Genomic DNA, 19,776 nt, shown 5'->3' on the forward strand with positions numbered 1-19,776 from the left:
ATTACACAGTGCAGTTACATTGAGTCAGTACAGAGTGCATTGATGTAGAACAGGTAAAAACAATAACAGTACAGAGTGATAAGACTATTAAACAGTTCCCTTATACAATGAGATGGACTATGACCTCACGAACTACCTTGTTTGTAATGTCTGAGGCACACCAAGTTCATCTCTTTCCTTTGCTCTTTCAGTCCTGATGTAGGTTCTTGAACCAAAACATCATACCACTTTTGTCTCCACCGATGCTGGTTGACCTGCTGAGTTCTTCCAGTGTTGCGTCTTTTGCTCCAGATTCAAGCATCTGCAGTCTCTTTTGTCTTCATCTATTCTTTATGTTTGTAATTTATGGAAGCTGCATTTCCTCGTGAGCAGGCACAGAATGGGATTGAAAGTGGTTTAAGCTGTCACACTGATATTCACACAGTTGGACTTTGGGTTGGGATTCAATGGATAGCAACCCAAGGATAATTTCACCACCGCATCCAATTCATGTATCTGGACACATACCCATACCTGCCCAACCCCTCCCACTTCCCTGGATATGTTGCTGAAGCTAATCACTGCACTGAATAAGCTCTCTGCATTCAACACTGACTAATGGCAAATCGTTCAATTTTTTTCTTTTAATCTTTTTTAAGGTTAGGTTCCACTGCAGTGCACCCTAACATGCTTCTGAAGCATGGTGGAAGGAACGCATCACTTCACTAACTACCCACCAACCTGTCCCATCAGCCACCCCCTGCCCCATCTGTGAAGGAGTCTGTGGTTCCTACATTGGCCTCATTAGTCACCTTAGAACCCACAATACTGGTGTGGAAGCAAGTCAGCCTTGAGCCCTGGGGCCACCTAAGAAAAAACAGTTTAGAGAACCAAAGAACTGCAGATACTGGATTCTGGATGAAAAACTCAATGATGCTGGGGGAACTCAGCAGGCCAGGCAGCATCCGTTGAGAAAAGCAGGCGGTCAACGTTTCAGGTGGGGACCCTTCTTCAGGACTGAAAACAGGAAAAGAGGAAGCCCAATATATAGGAGGGAAAAGCAGAGCAGTGATAGGTGGACAAAAGAGGGGAGGCAGGGTGAGCCCAAGGTGGTGATAGGTAGATGCAGGTAAGAGATAGCAATAGGCAGGTGTGGGGGAGGAGGGGAGAGCATATCCCCTGGGGGATGGGTCAAAGGTGAGGAGGGAAAGGAGAAAGGAAAAAAAGGGGGGAGGTGAAAAAAAAGAGAGGTAGGCTAGGAAAGAAGCATGGTTGGGGGGGTGTTGTGGGGAAGGGGGGGTGGGATTATTTAAAGTGGGAGAATTCAATGTTCATGCCATTAGGCTGAAAGGTTCCAAGATGGAAAATGAGGTGCTGTTCCTCCAGTTTGCGCTTGGAATTCTCCTGGCAGTGGAGGAGGCCGAGGACTGACATATCAGTGAAAGTGTGGGAGGGGGAGTTGAAGTGACTGGCAACACGGTGATGCAGGTCGCGATTATGGACGGAGTGCAGGTATTCTGCGAAATCGTCACCTCGTCTGTGTTTGGTCTCACCGATGTAGAGGAGGCCACACTTGGAGCACCAAATGCAGTAGATGATATTAGGGGAGGTGCAGGTGAATCTCTGTCTCACCTGAAAGGACTGTTTGGGCCCCTGGGTGGAGGTGATGGAGGTGGTGTAGGGTCAGGTGTTGCACCTATGGCGGGGGAAGTGGAAAGTTCCTGGGGTGGGAGCGGGATGGGTGGGGCGGGGGGGGGGGGGGTGGAAGGAAGTGAACTAGGGAGTCACAGAGAGAGCAGTCCCAACGAAAGGCAGAAAGGGGTAGGGAGGGGAAGATATGCTTGGTAGTGGAGTCCCGTTGGAGATGGCAGAAGTGGCGGAAAATGACGTGTTGGATACGTAGGCTGGTGGGATGAAATGTGAGGACAAGGGGGACCTTGTGCGAGACAAGGTGCAAGCTCTCTCAACCACAGTTGGGGGGAAGACCCGGTTAGAAAAGAAGTTGGACATCTTGAATGTTCTGGAGTGGAAAGCCTCATCGTGGGAGCAGATGCGGTGGAGGTGGAGAAATTGAGAAAAAGGGATAGCATCCTTGCAAGGGGAAGGGTGGGAGGAGCTGTAATCGAGGTAGCTGTGGATGTCAGTGGGTTTGTAGAAGATGTCGGTGGATAAGGAATCTTCTGAGATGGAGATGGAAAGATCGAGGAAGGAGAGAGAGATGTCGGAGATAGTCCAAGTGAATTGGAGAGCAGGGTGAAAATTTGTGGCGAAATTTATGAAACTGTCGAGTTCCGCACGGGTGCAAGAGGTGGCACCAATGCAGTTGTCATAGAGCGGAGGAAGAGTTGAGGAATGGGGCTGGAGTAGGCTTGGAACAGAGACTGTTCAACATAGCCAACAGAGAGGCAGGCATAGCTGGGCCCATGCAAGTGCCCATAGCTAAGCCCTTGGTCTGTAGAAAATGAGAGGAATCGAAAGTGGTTAAGGGTCAGGACAAGTTCAGCCAGGTGGAGGAGAGTGTTAGTGGAAGGGGATTGGTTCTGTCTCTGGTCAAGAAAGAAGTGGATGGTAGTGAGGCCGTCATGATGGGGAATGGAGCTATATAGGGACTGGACATCCATGGTGAAGTTGAGCTCTTGTGTGCCGGAGAACTTAAAGCTATGGAAGAGTTGGAGAGTGTGTGATGCGTCACGGGCATAGGTGGGAAGGGATTGGACCGGGGGACAGGATACTGTCCAGGTACAAGGCTATGAGCTCCGTGGGGCAAGAGCATGTGGAGACAATAGGTCTACCAGGACAGTCCTTCTTGTGGATTTTGGGGAGGAGATAGAAGCAGGAAGTCCTAGGTTGTGGGACTATCATGTTGGTAGCTGTCGGGGGGAGGTCTCCCAAGGTATGAGGTCAGTGATTGGTGCCGGAGATAATGTCCTGGTTGTCCTCGGTGGGGTCATGGTTCAGGGGTAGGTAGGAGAAGTGTCTGAGAGTTGGCATCTGGCCTCTGCAAGATAGAGGTCAGTACGCCAGACAGTTTACCTTTGCTCAGAAACAGTTTACTTTTGCTCATATTTAAACAATGTCCAGTCAGCTAGATACTACAGAGTTCTGGGCATCAACAGATCTGAAGTCCTGTATGCAAAGGATGAGAAAAATAGAGAAGCAATGACATAAAACCTGCAAGGGTAACTGTATAAATCTCCACCGTTAAACTGGCATTGGAGCACATTTTGGTTCTTAATGAGCAATTCATATCATACACTGTGCTAACTATACAGAGTTCTTACTTGTTCATCAGGATATTGTGAAACAAGTGTATATTCAGCAGTTATACAAGAAACCATAATGTTACCAGTAATCCTGAAGTAGAATAATCACCCATCATCTGACATCTTATTTGTTATTATTACAGTCTTACTATACAGAGTGACTCAAGTATTGACCCGACAACTTGAGCAGATAATGAAGTACATTTTTTGACAAGGTAATGTTTACTCTGACACAGAAATATGTTTCGCTGTTCATCTGTACCATTGCATGCTATAATTTCATTGTTGAACAAATTAAATAACCTGTTACTTGCAACTTGAGCAATGAAAGAATAAACACTTTTTTTATGAGGGCTTCATGTACAAAACTTAGAATGAAATGCACAATGTTTAACATTACTGCTGAGAATTTTGATTAAATTCTGACGTGTCTTACTTCTGCCTGTGACATAAGTTAGGAGACCAAGAGAATTTCTGTCATTCAGTGTAGATAGTTTAATTTATTTGTTTATGGGACGGAGGTGTTGCTGGGTTGTTTGTCAAATGCAGTCTGGAGTTACAGTTAAGTAGACTAGGTAAGAATGGCAGATTGCCTTCTACAAAGAACATTAGTTATGGGCTTTGGTAACAATCCAATAATGTCATGGTCACCATGACTAATACCTGCTCTTTTTTTAAAAAAATACTGAATATATTAAATTCAGTAAAATTGAATTCCCTAGCTACCAAAGTGGGATTTGAACTTAGGTATCATGTATCAGTATGTCAGTATTTTTACCACTATGCTATCACATCCTCCTTAATAGATACAGTTTTCCAACAGAGCAAGCCAGAATATTGATGACCCACAATTACGAGTTGTCAATTGATACACATTGAACAGCACATCCACACTAAAAATTCCTTCATTGCAAAAAAAAGTATCGCTTTTCCTGCAGCCTATGAGTTCGGCAAATATTTTCCACAATTATTATTTGCTCAGCTATCACTCAATTTTTCAGTCATTACTTGTTGCACAAATAGAGGCTCTTTTCCATGGGAATGTAGGCAGCAATTTATCTAATACCATTGATGTGGAGACATAACACAAACTTCACAAGATGTAATCAGAAGAGGAAAGCTCCATTTCGAATGCCAGTTTTTATCCTGGAGACCAAAATCCATGTTGGAGTTTCTGAGTTACATTTGCAAATATCTTCTGATTGGCCATTGTGGGGTCTGAGCACTATAAATCCATCAATTGCATCTGCATTATTTCTTGATTTGCTTGTGAGTTATGATTATGATTGCTTATTTGGTTGGACTTACATAAGGTAAGGCCTTTGCATGCTCTTGATTCAGAGGGAATTAGGTATGTCTGAATTCCAGTGGCTCACAGGGGTGATGGTTCTGGGATGCGGGAGGGTAGGATTGTGGATCATGTTATTAAATGGAGAAATGGGGGAGAGAGTTAGAAGCAGGAGATCGGTGGTGGTGGGAATTGGGGCATGGTGAGGGTTGTCAAGGCAGGGTATATGATCACTGGTTAAATGTGGCTGTTGGTGAACAGGGAGAAATTGCTGTCAGGTCAAGAGATTAGTGGGTTGGCATTGGGTTACATGGGGATCTTTCCAACAAAAGTCACACATTTCAAGATATAATTAAGTCCATGACTTTAACCTTTCAAATGTCATTGAAGCTGGTGATGCTATGCAATCCAATTTTTAGGTAACTATATTTTGAAATACAAATGGAAACTGCTGCAGATACTCAGTTGCCCAGGCAAGCATCAGTGGAAAGAGGAACAGCATTATAGGATTTGTCATCGGGATTTCAACCTTTCATTGCTGTTCAGAAGAAAAGTCATCAACCTGAAAGGTTAACATTGTTTTGTTCTTCATGGATGCTGCCTAACCTTCTGAGTATTTCCAGCATTTTCCACTTTCATTTCAGATTTCCAAAATTTACAGATTTTTTTTGCTTATTGATAAATTTTAAAATAGTTAAGTAAGGAAAACATGTAAACACAATCAGTTTTTAGAGCCAGATAGATTGTTTAGCAGTAACTATGGTTTAGCATGCGATTAAATGCTCATTTGGACCTCAGTTAACTAAGTATAAGACTTTCAGAATATTTCATGGCTGGCTACTTCATAAACATATTTAATCCACTAAGTTATTTTACCTTGATTGCACTGGAGAAGGCTGCAAACAGCTCAGCCTGTGAGGGGGCTTTCGATCATTGAAAGCAGCTTTGAGATTTCTGCATTGAGCTACATGTGTGTGAAAATCCAGAGGATGCTGTCATTTTCGCAGAGTAATGACAGTGAACGCCAGTAATTTTGCTGTCATTACTATCACAAAATCTCAGCCATCTAACGTCCATTTATAAATTGTTTCTGGGACAATTCTATTCATTTGAACTCAGTGGGGGTCTGTTGCAAGTTAGACTGGGCAATTCCTCTCCCTGTAATAGGTACTAGGGAGTTTGTTAGTTTAGACTTAAAGCTGACACTGTAATGAGGCTTTGCATAAAGGGAACGCTGACATCAAAGAGCATTCTTGCTTTTGGATACTGGATGCTGCGCGGTCAGTGAAACAGCAAATGGCCACATAGAAACATTGGGTTTTGCCTTGAGTCTATAGGACAAATGCAGAGAATATGTTCCATTTAAATTTAGAAAGAAAACTCTGAAACGTGGGCAGAGTAGCAGGCTTTACAGCTTTTATATTTTTTTATGTGAAGCTAATCTGCATTGAGCTAACCAGTGTTGACCATGCTACTGCTCTGCATATTTCACCACCTCATGGAAAATACAGCTAATGATTCAAGCCGAACAGTGTCTCATTTGGTGTTAACTTGGCCTGACATTCCATCGATTTAATTGCAAGGGGTCTGTATTATTATATTACTGGGCTATCATCACAAAAATTGATCCAGCACAATATGAATCAACATTCACAATGTAAGAACACAACCTCAGAAGATACCGAGAACAAATATAATTTCATAATTGCATTTTAGAAGCTCAACATTGAGCAATGGCATCTAAGTAATTTCCATCCTGGTTCCTTAGGTTCTTGACTGAGCCTTGCAGGAATAAAAATCCTTAAAGATTTGTATCATTTGGGGCAGGCTCATTCCAAAACAACGTTGTTCTGAGGCTGCACTTTTCATTGCAAAGAGAGAGAGCATTTAGTCCATTACTTTCTTGTTGCTAAGACTAATCCCACTGCCTGCACTCTTTTCGCATCCTTATACCTGTCTCTACACTTTCCGTAAACCTTTGTGCCTCAAATGCACCCTCATACTCCAACAAGTTTCACTTGAACATCCCTTATCACTATGAGTGACAATTTTACGGTAGTGGGCAGGCACGGTAGTGTAGCGGTTAGTGTAATGCTTTACAGTGCCAGCGACCTGGGTTCAATTCTGGCCACTGTCTGTAAGGAGTTTGTACGTTCACCCCATGTCTGCGTGGGTTTCCTCTGGGTGCTCCGGTTTCCTCCCACATTCCAAAGATGTATGGGTTAGGAAGTTGTGGGCATGCTATGTTGGCGCTGGAAACATGGCGACACTTGTGGGCTGCCCCCAGAACACTCTACGCAAAAAGATGCATTTCACTGTGTGTTTCTATGTACATGTGACTAATAAACATATCTTAACTTAAATTGGCATTCCCACATGATCAGCTCTTCACATCATCTCTATCATTTTTAAATCCTCAATTAATTTTTCTCTTAGCCTTCTCTACTCCAGCAGAAATAGTTCCACAACCTTAGGTCTTTCCTCATGACTATAGTTTCTTATCCCTGGTATCAGCACTCTGAAATGTTACCAACAAGCTGGCTCTTTGAAGCACAACCTTGAATCCCAGGTAGACTGATTAGCTGCCTGTTCTGACCCCGCGAAACCTAACCTCATAACGACAGAGAACGACTTGCATGGCCACAGAGATGTACTATCTATTCACAAATCTTCAGTGCCAAATTATTTATTATTTATGCAGAACTGCCTGATGCACAGGCACTGCTGAAGGGAAAAGAAATCACGCAAATCTTCAAAAGAGCCCTACGTCTTAAAAGGCCGTTTGAGGGCACTGGAAGAGAGCTACAAGCTGCATCACTCATTTATTTAGTGTGCCACAGATAGCTGCAACTGGAGCAAAGGTAGATTGAAAATAATAAGAGCAAGGAAATAAATGAACCTGTGTTAAGTATAGTCATAATTTTTTTTTCTTTTTTTATTTGTTAATTGGTGAAGAACATAAATTAACTCCAGAGAAAAGCAAAAAACAGGAATCCTTATTTATGAATTTCTTAGATTTCCTTACCCCCAGCCAAACAACTAAATTGCTACTTAGCATAAATTATTTATTAGCCCCTAGCTCAGAAGCATCCAGCACCAACCCCAGAGGTATGGAAGATATAAAAGATTTAACACCAAGATATGCAGTCACTGAGCCATGTTTCTTTCCAGAAGGGCCCACTTTATTTTTCTGTAAATAAATGTGGCCTGAAATGCAGGGGAGGTGAGACTGTCTCCCAGCGGGCCTGCAGAGCAGTGTGTACTGGGCACTATTCTGCTTTCACTAGATCTGTCATTATAACTCAATGAACCCACGTGTGATGGCCCAGTGCACTACATGAACTGATGACAAACTGACCATGCCAGCTTTAACTCTTTCATTGGTACATAACTATATTTATGTTTGAGTAATTTCCCTGTTGAACTGCTTTAACCTACATTCATATTTATACATTTCATCATTTATCCAATTAAACTATAAAAGATATACTATTTGGATTAATTATTTGATAAAATCACAAGATCTTGTTTCCAGGATAAAAATATATTCCATGTCTGCTGAAGAACAGCAGAACCAGGAGCAGACTCACTATCCATCATTCATCATGAGCACCAGTCAATCAAGTCACCCTCTTGCCAGCCAGACTGGCATTAATTGTCCTTCACCTTTAAGTAAGGGTAACCACTTTTGTGTACCTCAAAATCAAACAGGAGGTGGAGCTTGACAGTGAAATGATATCTGTAATTATCAATGATTAATGATTTAATAGCTTTACATATCACTTGTTAGAGCAGTTCAGATCATGCATTTTGCTTTGACCTGTACATCTACCAGGGATTTCCCAAATTTCTTTAAAATATTACAAAGTAATTGTGACCACAATCCTCAGTGGTTGTCTTTCAGAATGAAGAAAGGCCTCAAATGTAACTTCCTAAATTAAGTGAAGAATTTTTTCATCAGATGTAATGGCCCAGAATATGTCAGCAAAAGTGTGGCCGCCACTTTTATGTCCAAATACAGCCACTAGCAGTGTTTGGTCATAATTTCTCATTCAATGAGAAAATAATATTTCGGCTGACACTCTGACTAGTCTTCAGTCACCTAGGAAAGAAATGAGGATAGATGAAAGGAAAGAGTAAAAAGAAATAACTTTTTGAAAGAAGGAAAGATCATGGCAGAAAAAGAGAGATACAGAAAGATGTTCCATAAATGACAGTTAAAACAAATGACAACCAGTTGAAAAACCTTTGGCCATGAAGTTGCAAGGTTCAGTAAACAAAATCTGCATATCTTGAAATCTGAAATAATAACAGAAAGTTCTGGAAATACCCAACAAGGCAAGCAGCAATTGTGGAGAGAGAAGCAGAATTAACATTTCAGAACATGTTAGAAGTTAAAAATGTTTTAAGTTGCAGAGAAGGGAAGGGGTGATGAGAGAAAAGGGAATAACTGTAATAGAGTGGAGACCAAAGACACTGAATGACACAAGTCGTGGAAGTGCCAGCTGAGAAAAGGTGGTGCAGGCTTGTCCAGCAGCCATGGAATATAGTTTGGTTATTTTTTGGATTACAGTCATTTCATTTGCTCTTTCCACATTTCCCTTTCTCTGCAACTTAAAATATGTTTGACTTTTAACTTTTCCTAGTTCTGATAGAAGGTCATGAACCTGAAACATGAACTCTGTTTCTCTCTCCACAGATGCTGCATGGCCTGTTGAGTATTTCCAACATTTTCTCCTTTTCTTTTACAAAAGATTATTCAGTCTACTCAATCAATCTCACTTTTGCTATACATTAGTAAGCAATTAGCAATAATGTTTAAACTGAAAATAAGCATGAAATATAAAAGTTGAAAGAAAAACCTATTTTCAATCTGTTATAGCAATAAATACAATGCGGTTTCTGTTTAAGCCTATTGTTTCCATGTGCAAAGATGGCAAAGTAGATAACAAAAAAACATAACAATACAATCCAACTTTTGAACCATATGACTGCTGGAAGAGGACAGAATTATAGAAAGCAGACAGGGATTAATCCAGGGATTAAATTGACAACTTTTCAGTTTATCTTTTCATCCAGTCTTGCACCATATCCATAGACCAACCAGTTTTGGATTTACAGAGTGGTCTGTGCATCTTTTCTCCAGGTTTAAATTAAAATGAAAATTATGAATGGTATGTTTTCCAAAATACCCTAAGTAACTCAAAATACATGCTCAGGAAAGGGTTTTTTAAAACATTCAGCAAAAAGTATATACTCATGATGTGCTGCTTGTCTAACAAGCATATATATGAGTTACTCTGTTTGCCAAATTTGCAACCATATCGTTTGTTCAATATGTGAGGCTTACACTGGATGAAAGGCAGGTCAGTGAGGTCCTTAACTGTGGGTGGCAAGACTTACTATGCAATCAATAGAAATCTAAATGCTACTTTAATAAAGTGCCGTTGAGATGCACAGTTCCCCTGTCATCAGCAGCACTCACAGACATGAAGTAGGTGACCTACCGGGTTCCAATAACAGATCTAGATTTACATAGGTCTAAAAATCTGCTACATATGAGGCATCTCTGTTTGACTGTGTTACTTATTAAGCATCTCTGTTTCAGCCTGCTACATATAAAGCATCTGTGTTTGAGTCTGCTACATGTTAAGCATCTTGGTTCTAGCTTGCTAAGCATGGAGAGGCAATTATGTGCATCTTCATAATTGCATTGTGACGCTACTTTCCATAAAGGCACTGGCATACAGACACAAAGAATTGGTTCCACATTGATATGCTTATTTGGACTGCTGTTCCACAGAAAGTTGTATATTAGAAAAAATTGTACATAATTGCCAAGGAGCATTTATAAACACGTGTATATTTTAAACCATATTTGTAGATTGAAAATGGTTCATTTTTCTCCAATGATTTTTCTGCGATTGAATAATGTCTGTCGTAGGGGATAATTAGATAATGATTTCCCCTGAATTTGTTAGAGACGTTCCCAATGGCTGATGGTAGATTATGAGACAGACTGGACAGATTTGGGAAAGAAGGTTATGGATCTCTGTTTCAGCTTGCTCTGCTTTTTCAGGTGCAAACATAGGCAAAGCCTGGTGGGAGTTGCTGCTGTGACCTTCAGCAAGCACCATTACTAACTGAGAGGTAGCAATAAACATACTCCTCTGTTTGTGTAATTTATTCAAATTCTTCTAAATATCTAAGTTTTTAAGTCACAATAATGAGTTGATGTTCAATTAACATAATTAACATATTCAAAACCAATCTTGTTAGCATAATTAAATATTTTGCACTTATTAGCATATTAGTTGCATGAACTATTTTATATCTGTTGTGCAAGGTATATGTTTGCTTTTCCAGTGATAGAGGTGAGGTAGTTTTGGAAATAGCTATCATATTAACTTATTCAAAAATAGAGAAGGATAATTTGTGATTGTTAATTTATTCAATCATAGCTTCACAATGTATATCTAGTCACAATGGAGCAAAGACCAAATTTATAGCAGTGTAGTGAAGCCCAATCGTGCTGTGTTTTTGAAGGCTGGGGTAAGAGAATGGTAGCGGGGTGGTGATGGGCTGTTTGCTAATTTCCTAATAAATTTCCAGCAACAGGTTTAGAAAAACTATTGTTTCCAGGTCAACATGCTTAGTTTCTTAAAAACATGCTCACATAATTGTAGTTTGATCCATCTTTTCTGAAGAAATTAACCAGCACTGTTTCTGATAGGAAACGGATATTATTATAGGGAAAGGCAAAAGATGGTCTTGGTTAATTTGAAACTCTTTGCTTTCTTGAATCTGGCTGAAATTTATTAGTTGTGCTTAAGCTCTTATAGACCAAGTCAAATAGATTACTTGTGTCCATGTTATTTAAGCTTTCAGCATTTTCAAAGATTTGCTGATGATACAGATATGGTAGTAGAATAAGTAGTGTGGATGGGAGCATAACATTATAAAGAGACATTGATAGATTAAATGAGTAGGCAAAATTATGGCAGATGGTTTTCAATGCAGGCATGTGTGAAGTCATCCATTTTCCATGAAAAAGAGGATAGAACTACATGCCTTCTAAAAAGTTAAAAAGCAAAGAGAAGTGGAAGTCCAAAGAATGTTATAGTCCTTGCACACAGATCCCTGAAGTGTAATGGGTAGTACAAAGAATAATTATAAAGGTTAATAGTACATCAGTCCTTGTAACTAAGAGAACTAGAATGTAAATGGAAAAAAGCCCTGCAACACCTAAATAAACCTCTATCTGGTGTCCTGTCTACAGTTCTGAGCATAGTATCTAAGAAAGTGCAGCCTAATTATTTATCTGCACTGGAGAAGGTGATCATTGCCTGGCAGGCGAATGACCTTTTGTCAAAGGCTCACCATAGTAAAGTTCTGTTGCTCCTGATGCATTGGCACAACTGAAAATACTTCACACAAATCCCTAAGCACACTTTGAGCATGTGAAAGAAAGCCTTAGTAAGTCTGGGAGTGGAACCTGGTTCATGGGGTCAAATGGGGAAGGGAAGAACAGCAGTAGCGGTTTGGAGGTTTGATTGTGCCTCGAGGGTTGGGGGTGTTGGAAGACCAATTTCATCTTGAGGAGCTGGGTATTGGAAATTTGATCATGACTTGAAGGTTGAGGTGATGAAAGTCCCAGCAGGGCCTTCAAATGACAGAATTTTGTTAAAGCAAGAAGCCCGTTTGGAGGCAGGAGGCAGTGTCAGAATCTGGCGGCTGAAAGGGTCACAATTTGGGGCCTGTTGGAAGGATGGTGCATAGATTCTGTTGGGAGATTGATAGCTGCTCCCCAAAAGCCATCATCTTGGTGCTGGGGTGGGGATTGGTACAATTATGGGAAGTGTGGGTGGAGGTGGGCTAGCGGGACCTATTTTTAAATTTTGAAAAGAATTGGTAGGATAGATTGAGAGATATTTCTTCCTTCTGGAGGAGTCTGCTACAACCTTAAAAAATTACAAAATAGGGGTAGATCATACTGCACAAGACATGGAAAGGACGTTTCCATTAGTAGGAGAGTCTAGGATCCGAGGGCACAGCCTTAGAATAAAGTGACATCCCCTTAAAACTGAGATGAGGAGGAATTTCTTTAGCCAGAGGGTGGCGAATCTGTGGAATTCATTGCCACAGAGGGCTGTGGAGGCCAAGTCAAAGATTGATAGACTCTTGATTGATAAGGGGGTTAAGAGTTATGGGGAGAAGGTGGGAAAATGGGGTTAAAAAATCATCCATGATTGAATGGCGGAGCAGACTTGATGGGCTGAACAGTCTATTTCTGCTCCTGTATCTTATGGTCTTTTGGTCTTATGGTAGAAGTGTAGAACTCTCTATCACCAAAATCAATGGATACCAGTTGGATTAATAATTTTAAATGACTTCTGAAGATTTTTCTTTGATCTCTGTAGCAGGACGTGGAATCTATGTGGTAAGCAGGATTAGGTGTCAGGGCATGGAACGGGTTTGTTGTGCTGAATGTCTTATTCCTGAAGTTATCTTCATACGTGAATCAAATTTCTTCCCTGCTTCTGCACTTGAATGGAAAATGACTCAAATAATGAGGCAAACAAAACATCCAAGAGGAACAGGAAAATAACAGTAATAAGAAATCACCATGAAAATAACATGGAAATAATAAACCAGAATATGTCAGAAGCTTGAAAATGGAAAGACAATTACAATAATTTAAAAAAATATATTTTGGAAAGCTAAAAACTGCAACTTTCTTTGAAATGTTACAAAATGATTCAAGTCTCAAGTTCTGGCAAGGCTGCTTGGATGAGAACTTTTCAATATTTCACTCTCCTGATTTCTGGTAAGCAATTTTAATGAATGCTTCCTTTGGGTTTTTGCTGAGCCAGCAGCTGAAATTCAGATACTCAGTACAGTTTCTGCTTTGCTGAATGAACAAAGAAACCCCAGTAGTTTTGTTCAGCTGCATTACTACCACAAGTGGGTGGCCAAAATGGCTGAGACTGCAGAATGTTCTCTGAGTCAAACAGCTCAATATCACTATTGTTATATTTCCAACCACATTGGTCCCAAAACTCCTGGTGTCTATTCTTCTGGCACAAGTAAAGCAAAAGCTCAATCTATTCCCAAATCTCAGGGACTGGTTTATTTGCATGGTTGACAAGAATCATTGTTACCTGGAAGGACAAGCTTGCAGTTGACGGCCTATCTAAAAATGTGCACCAAATAGTTTATGGATATTCTACTGCAAGTGCCCTAGCCAATCCTCAGATGTACTGGTTTCAGAAGAACCCATTTGGTCTCTTGACAACGTAATGTACATTGAGTGCACAACACAGAATGGGTCCTCCTGAAGGTCTGGCATTTATCAAGAAGGATTCAAAAGGATTTTTTGCCCATTCTCAAAGGGCATGAGGCTCTTTAAGGATATAAATGCTGGAATTGCTGGAGTGGCAGTGAGCTCCCCTGATTCGCCTTCTTGATGTGGGAGAGAATGGATGACTAATCAGGACCTGTTCTTAACTGGAAAATGGTTGCAGTGAAAAATGGGAGTTATTTGCAGCAAGGGTGATTTCTACTCCAAATTCTGGCTGGGTTACATTCTCTCTATCCTTGAACCAGATCAAGACCTTGGGCTCATTGTATATGGAGCTTTCTTGGAAAAAAGATTCCATATTTAATGAAGGATTATCCTCAGTGCGGACTTTCCTTTAAGTTTTAAAATTGGAGGAAATGTATTCACATGAAAAAATACACATTCTCTTTAAGTGCACTGATAATGGAATCAGAAACAAACATTTCCATGTGATAAAGGAATAAATGCGTACAGGATGGCAGGGCATAAATCAATGATAGATTGACTTGACCTGTTCCTTAAGAACACCGAGAAGTCACAGTTTTCTGTACTCAACATTCTTCATAACTACCTCCTCATTCTTATCAAAATAAGTAAGATATATCCAGTTAGAAAACCAAATAAAGGATGGTTTATGTTTGGCCATGAAATAATATTCCTTAATTTTTATTAAAAATGGCAATTTGCTGCAATTTGATTAATATATCTAAAAATGGGTTCATCATAAAAATAAGCAGTTGAAATAACAGTTGATTCCCCACCAATGAATAATACAATTTTAGAAACAGAAAAACAGGAGCATGTGTATGACATTTGGCCCTCTGAGCCTGCGCCACCATTCAATATAATCATGATTTAACCTCTGTCTCAGTACCATATTCCTGCTATCTCCCAATTTCTCTTGATTTCCTTTGTATCTAAAAGTGTATCTATCTGCTTCTTAAGCACATTCACTGACTTGGTCTCCACAGTGCTCTGTGGTAGAGAACGCCACATATTCACTGCTCTCTGTGTAAAGAAATTTCTCCCTATCTCATCTCACTGAAAGTTAGTTTAAGAAACTCTGAAAAATGATTCACTACTTAAGATATCTTCATCAGTCACATGTACATCGAAACACACCGTGAAATGCATTTTTTTTGTATAGAGTGTTTTGGGGGCAGCCCGCAAGTGTCGCCACGCTTCCAGCGCCAACATAGCATGCCCACAACTTCCTAACCCGTACGTCTTTGGAATGTGGGAGGAAACCGGAGCACTCAGAGGAAACCCATGCAGACTCGGGGAGAACGTATAAACTCCTAACAGACGGCAGCTGGCTGGCGCTGTAATAGTGTTACGCTAACCGCTACACTACCGTGTCTGCTGAAATGGGTATGTGGTAGCCATTATTTTAGTGTTTTAAAAATTTTGTTAGTGTTTAATTTTGAACCTGCAAAATTAAATGGCAAATTAGCTGAACCCAATTATTTAATTCTACTGGCATCATTTGGGCAGATGAGGCGGCATCTACATGATGTTCTTTAAGGTTTATCAGAAAGATGGCAGAAATATAGATTGCATGGGATATAGTTGAAACTGATTGTTTTTGTCTGGCTGATTTTGGGGGAATTGTTCTGAATAAAAAGCTAATGGTATCTCCTGGCCGCTGTATTGATAGCATAAGTACGTACATCCGTGATCAGCAAAGATAACGAGCAATTTATATGAAGACTTCCCACTACCATTCCAAGACATTTTGAAAAGAATTTCTGAACTTTTCTGGAACTTCATTTCTGGAGCCTTCATGGACTCAACTCTGGAGCTTCTAGTGTTAAGGAATCTCAGCTACTGGATTAGACTATAGAAGGTGAAGTTGTTTTCCTTGGGGCAAACACAATTTGGAAGGATATTTGATTGTGGTGCACAAGGTAGGGTAAATAGAGAGAAAAGTTGCTCACATTAGTGGATGGTTCAAGAACCAGGGGACGTAGATTTAAAATGATGGCCAAAAGATACAAAGGGATGTAAAGAAAGATTGATTTTTATGATTATGAACTGGAACTCACTGCTAACAAGGGTGGAAAAAGAATGCTTCAGGGATTTCAAATGACAATAAGGTAGGTACTTAAGAAAAAATAATTTGCTGGGCTTTGGGGACAGATTGGTGGGGAGCCTGGATTGCTCTGGAGGGACCTGACATGGATTTGTGAAGTGGACCAGCTGTATTGTCAAATACCCTAAAAGAACTGGTAATCTAAATCCACGGTGGCATTGCCAATACATTAAACACAAAAGTTGGCTTCTTTTACCTTTGATTTTATGTTGGGTATATCATCTTAAAACTCATACCCACATGGTGCATACTATGATTCACGTTTTTGTTTATCTGTGGCTGGAATGACCTTTCCCAGGTCATCAGAAGGCAGTAAGCCCTGGGAGCAATTAACTACTCAAACATGGCACTTTGTGACCGGAATGGCTTCAGAACTGTTTGCAGTTTAATTACAAGGCAGCACACTCAAACTATTTACATTTGAGTCATTAAACTGTTGGTGCAAACAGAATATTCCAGAGTGATTTTCAACTTTGTTACAAATTAAGCACACTACATGACCCTCCTGTCCACTTGGACAATAACATGAACACACATATGGATAGAAAGAAAGCAGAATGTCCATGTTTAAAAGTTCATAAGGCTGCTCCTTTTTAAAAAAAAAACAGTGAGAAACAAATAATGTCAATATACACAGTTAATACCCAACAACTATAAATATAGAGATTGAAGAGTGGAGGGGTTCAGAGGAACCTGGTGTGCTTGTATACAAATCATTGAATATTAGCAAGCCACTATAGCAAGCAGCTAGGAAGACAAACAGCTTTTTGGTCTTTATTGCAAGAGGATTTGAGTACAAAAATAAAGACATGTTATGATAATTATGTAGGGGCAAGGTAAGACCACCCCTGACCACACCAGGGGTTAGCCTCAAAATATGTTGCTGCCTGACCTGCTGAGTATTTCCAGCATTTTCCATTTATATTTTAGATTTCCAGGATCTCCAACTTTTTTTTATTTTCAATCAAAATACACTACTTCACAATCAAAATAAACTCCTTCCCACCACTGTCTTCAAGAAGTTTGTATGTTTTCCCCGTATCTGCGTGGGTTTTCTCTGGGTGCTCCAGTTTCATCCCACATTCCAAAGACATACAGGTTAGGAGTTGTGGGCATGTTATGTTGGCGCCGGAAGCATAGCGACACTTGCGGGCTGCCCCATAACATTCTCAGTAACGCAAAAAGATGCATTTCACTGTGTGTTTCGATGTACATGTGACTAATAAATAAATATCTAGCTACTGCTCATTCCTTAAACACACATTTGTTTGACTTCAACTTCACATCGTGCTCATGGAATCTGCTGAATACTTCCTCTAAAATCAGAAGGGTTTCTTCTGTGTTGGTGGCAGTCAACAGATCATCTTGGTTACAAAAGCAATTATCCAGTGCTTGTGCTCCTCCCCCTCCCCCTACTTTTTTATTCTGGCTTCTGCCCTCTTCCTTTTCAGTCGTGATGAAGGGTCTCAACCTGAAATGTTGACTGTTCATTTCCCTCCACAGATGCTGCCTGACCTGCTGAGTCCCTCTAGCATTAAGTGCGTGACATATCATGGTTAGACCAGTTAGAGTAATATATAAACTTCTGGTCATCATGCAATAAAAGTAATATAGAGGCACCAGAGAGAAAGCAGAGATTTACAAGGATAATACCAGGAACATATCAAGAAAGAATGAATTGTCTGAGAAACTTTCTTCTTGAGAAAAAAAGGCTGAGGGGTGATAGAGGCTTTTCAGAGCTTATACAGAGAAAACGTTTCCCTTTGTGGGAAAGATTATAACTGGTGACCACCAAAATAAGATTACCCGAAATATGGTGAGAGTGTGGAACTCAATAGCACAGGGAGTGGTAAAGATGTATTTCAGGGGAGGCTAGACATGAGGGAAAAGAGAATAGAGGGCTATTCTGATAATTTTGCTGGGGAAAGAAGGGAGGAGGCTCCAGTAAAGCATAAATGTTGGCATGGACTGGTTGGGCTGAATGACTTATCCTATAGCTTAAGCAACCCTATGCAATCCCATGTATTGATGGTTAGGTGACGCTAACTATCTTTGTTAAGATTCAGTTGTTTGTAATCATCTCCAAAGTCCAAATTTGTGATTAGCTATGATCATATTAATTCTGTGAACATGTCTTGCAAAGTGTGATGCATATGTTGTTGTCTACAGCTCAACTTGATACAGCTCCATTGTAGTCTCCGCACAGATACATGCTTTTGTCTGCCTTAGGCAAGACCACTATTGGCATTGCCCATTTCTTTCTATCATTTTTCACAGGGGCACCATTTAGTTCTTGCCTGTCCAATTGTTTCTCAGCTTGATTCTTTGGAGCATACGGGACTGATCTGGGCTTGTAAAAGGTCGATTTTGCATCTGATGTGATGTGAAAGTTACACCAATGTAGCTGTTTATAACATATTGTCATTCTCTTCCAACAATGTGTGCCTTTGAATCTAAAAACATTCTTCCAGATTAGCCTGAAATGACTCAGCCAGTCCTTCTCCAGGAAGTAAAAGCGGAAAATGCTGGAAACGCTTAGTGGATCAGGCAACATCTGTGGAAAGACCAAAAGAGTTAACATTTCAGATTCAAGATATTTAGTCAACTCTGTTTCTCTTTCGCAGATGCTGCCTGACCTGCTGGGTGTTTCCATATTTTCTGTTTTTTTTATTTCAGAGTTCCAGCATTTGCAGTTTTTTTTATCTTCTCTGGGGAAGTTATGCGAAGACAGTAGACATTTGCCAAGTTACAATGTCAAAGTGAGTACTTGATTAAACCCTATATACAATTAACCTATCTGGAAGAGATTATTAACCATGTTCCCTCTCATACTAACTTTTTCTCACTTCTTCCCATTTCTGAGGAAGAATCTTCAACTTGAATTGTTAACTCTTTTGTTTTCTTTTCAAAGATGCTGCCTGACCCACTGAGTTTTTCCAGCTTTTTCCGTTTTTATTTCAGTGTTGAACTGTGTACTCGATTTACCCTAATGCTTGTCGACCCTCACCCATTTAGATTTTTATTGTGCTGGTGTATCTGGCTAAACTTGTTGGAGTAAGATTCATTATTAAGCAGTCTGCAGCAGTATCAGTTCATATCTCAATGTAATGATTAGTAATAAACACCTTTACTTGAAAGTAGTAGAGATGCCATACAAAATCAGTCTTCATGCACTTCCAAACTATGAAGTTCTCCTTTTTATTCTTAGCTTTGGATCTGTAGGCTACAAAATATGATCATTCTTTTGACAACTGGAACAATTGGCTGTTCAAAACTGACAAAACCGTGGTGAGTGGTAGCCATGACAATGACAACAACTAACCATTATATTTCAGGCTTGGTTTCATAGCCTTGGACTATGGGGTGGAGTTATACCAATTGCTTGTGGTGAATGAAATTCTTTCATGTCATATTGGGTCTTGAGTGCTCACCAGCCTTGACCGAATTTTTTCATCCACCAGTCTACACACAAACCTATTGAAAAAGTTGAGAGGCCAAAAGGACACAAAAATTACAATGAAACTATTTCTTTAATGAAACAATGCACACATTAATTGTCTCACCCTCTGTCTGCCTCCTTGTCCTATACTTTTAGCTTTTGGGTATCCCAAACAACTTCAGGTTAAAGTCATCTTCAATATTCTGCACAACATCTTTAAATAAGACATTATTTAACCAAGTTAATTGTTTAATGTTCAGAAACTGACCACAATATTCATTTAACTGATGGGAAAGTTAGCATTCAAGGTAATGATTCTTAAATTAGTGCAAAAGATTGCAGGAACTTGATATGAATCAAATTTGCACTCAAAAT

The 19,776-nt window shown here is 40.0% G+C and overlaps 1 protein-coding gene across 1 annotated transcript in view; it reads right to left on the minus strand.

Annotated features, from left to right (window-relative positions):
* Positions 1-19,776, minus strand: part of LOC127575191 (PC3-like endoprotease variant B) — a 452,025-nt gene that overhangs the window by 197,844 nt on the left and 234,405 nt on the right. The gene's annotated exons all lie outside the window — the stretch shown is intronic.

Source organism: Pristis pectinata, chromosome 10, assembly GCF_009764475.1.
Source record: "Pristis pectinata isolate sPriPec2 chromosome 10, sPriPec2.1.pri, whole genome shotgun sequence".
NCBI classification, from domain to species: Eukaryota; Metazoa; Chordata; class Chondrichthyes; order Rhinopristiformes; family Pristidae; genus Pristis; species Pristis pectinata.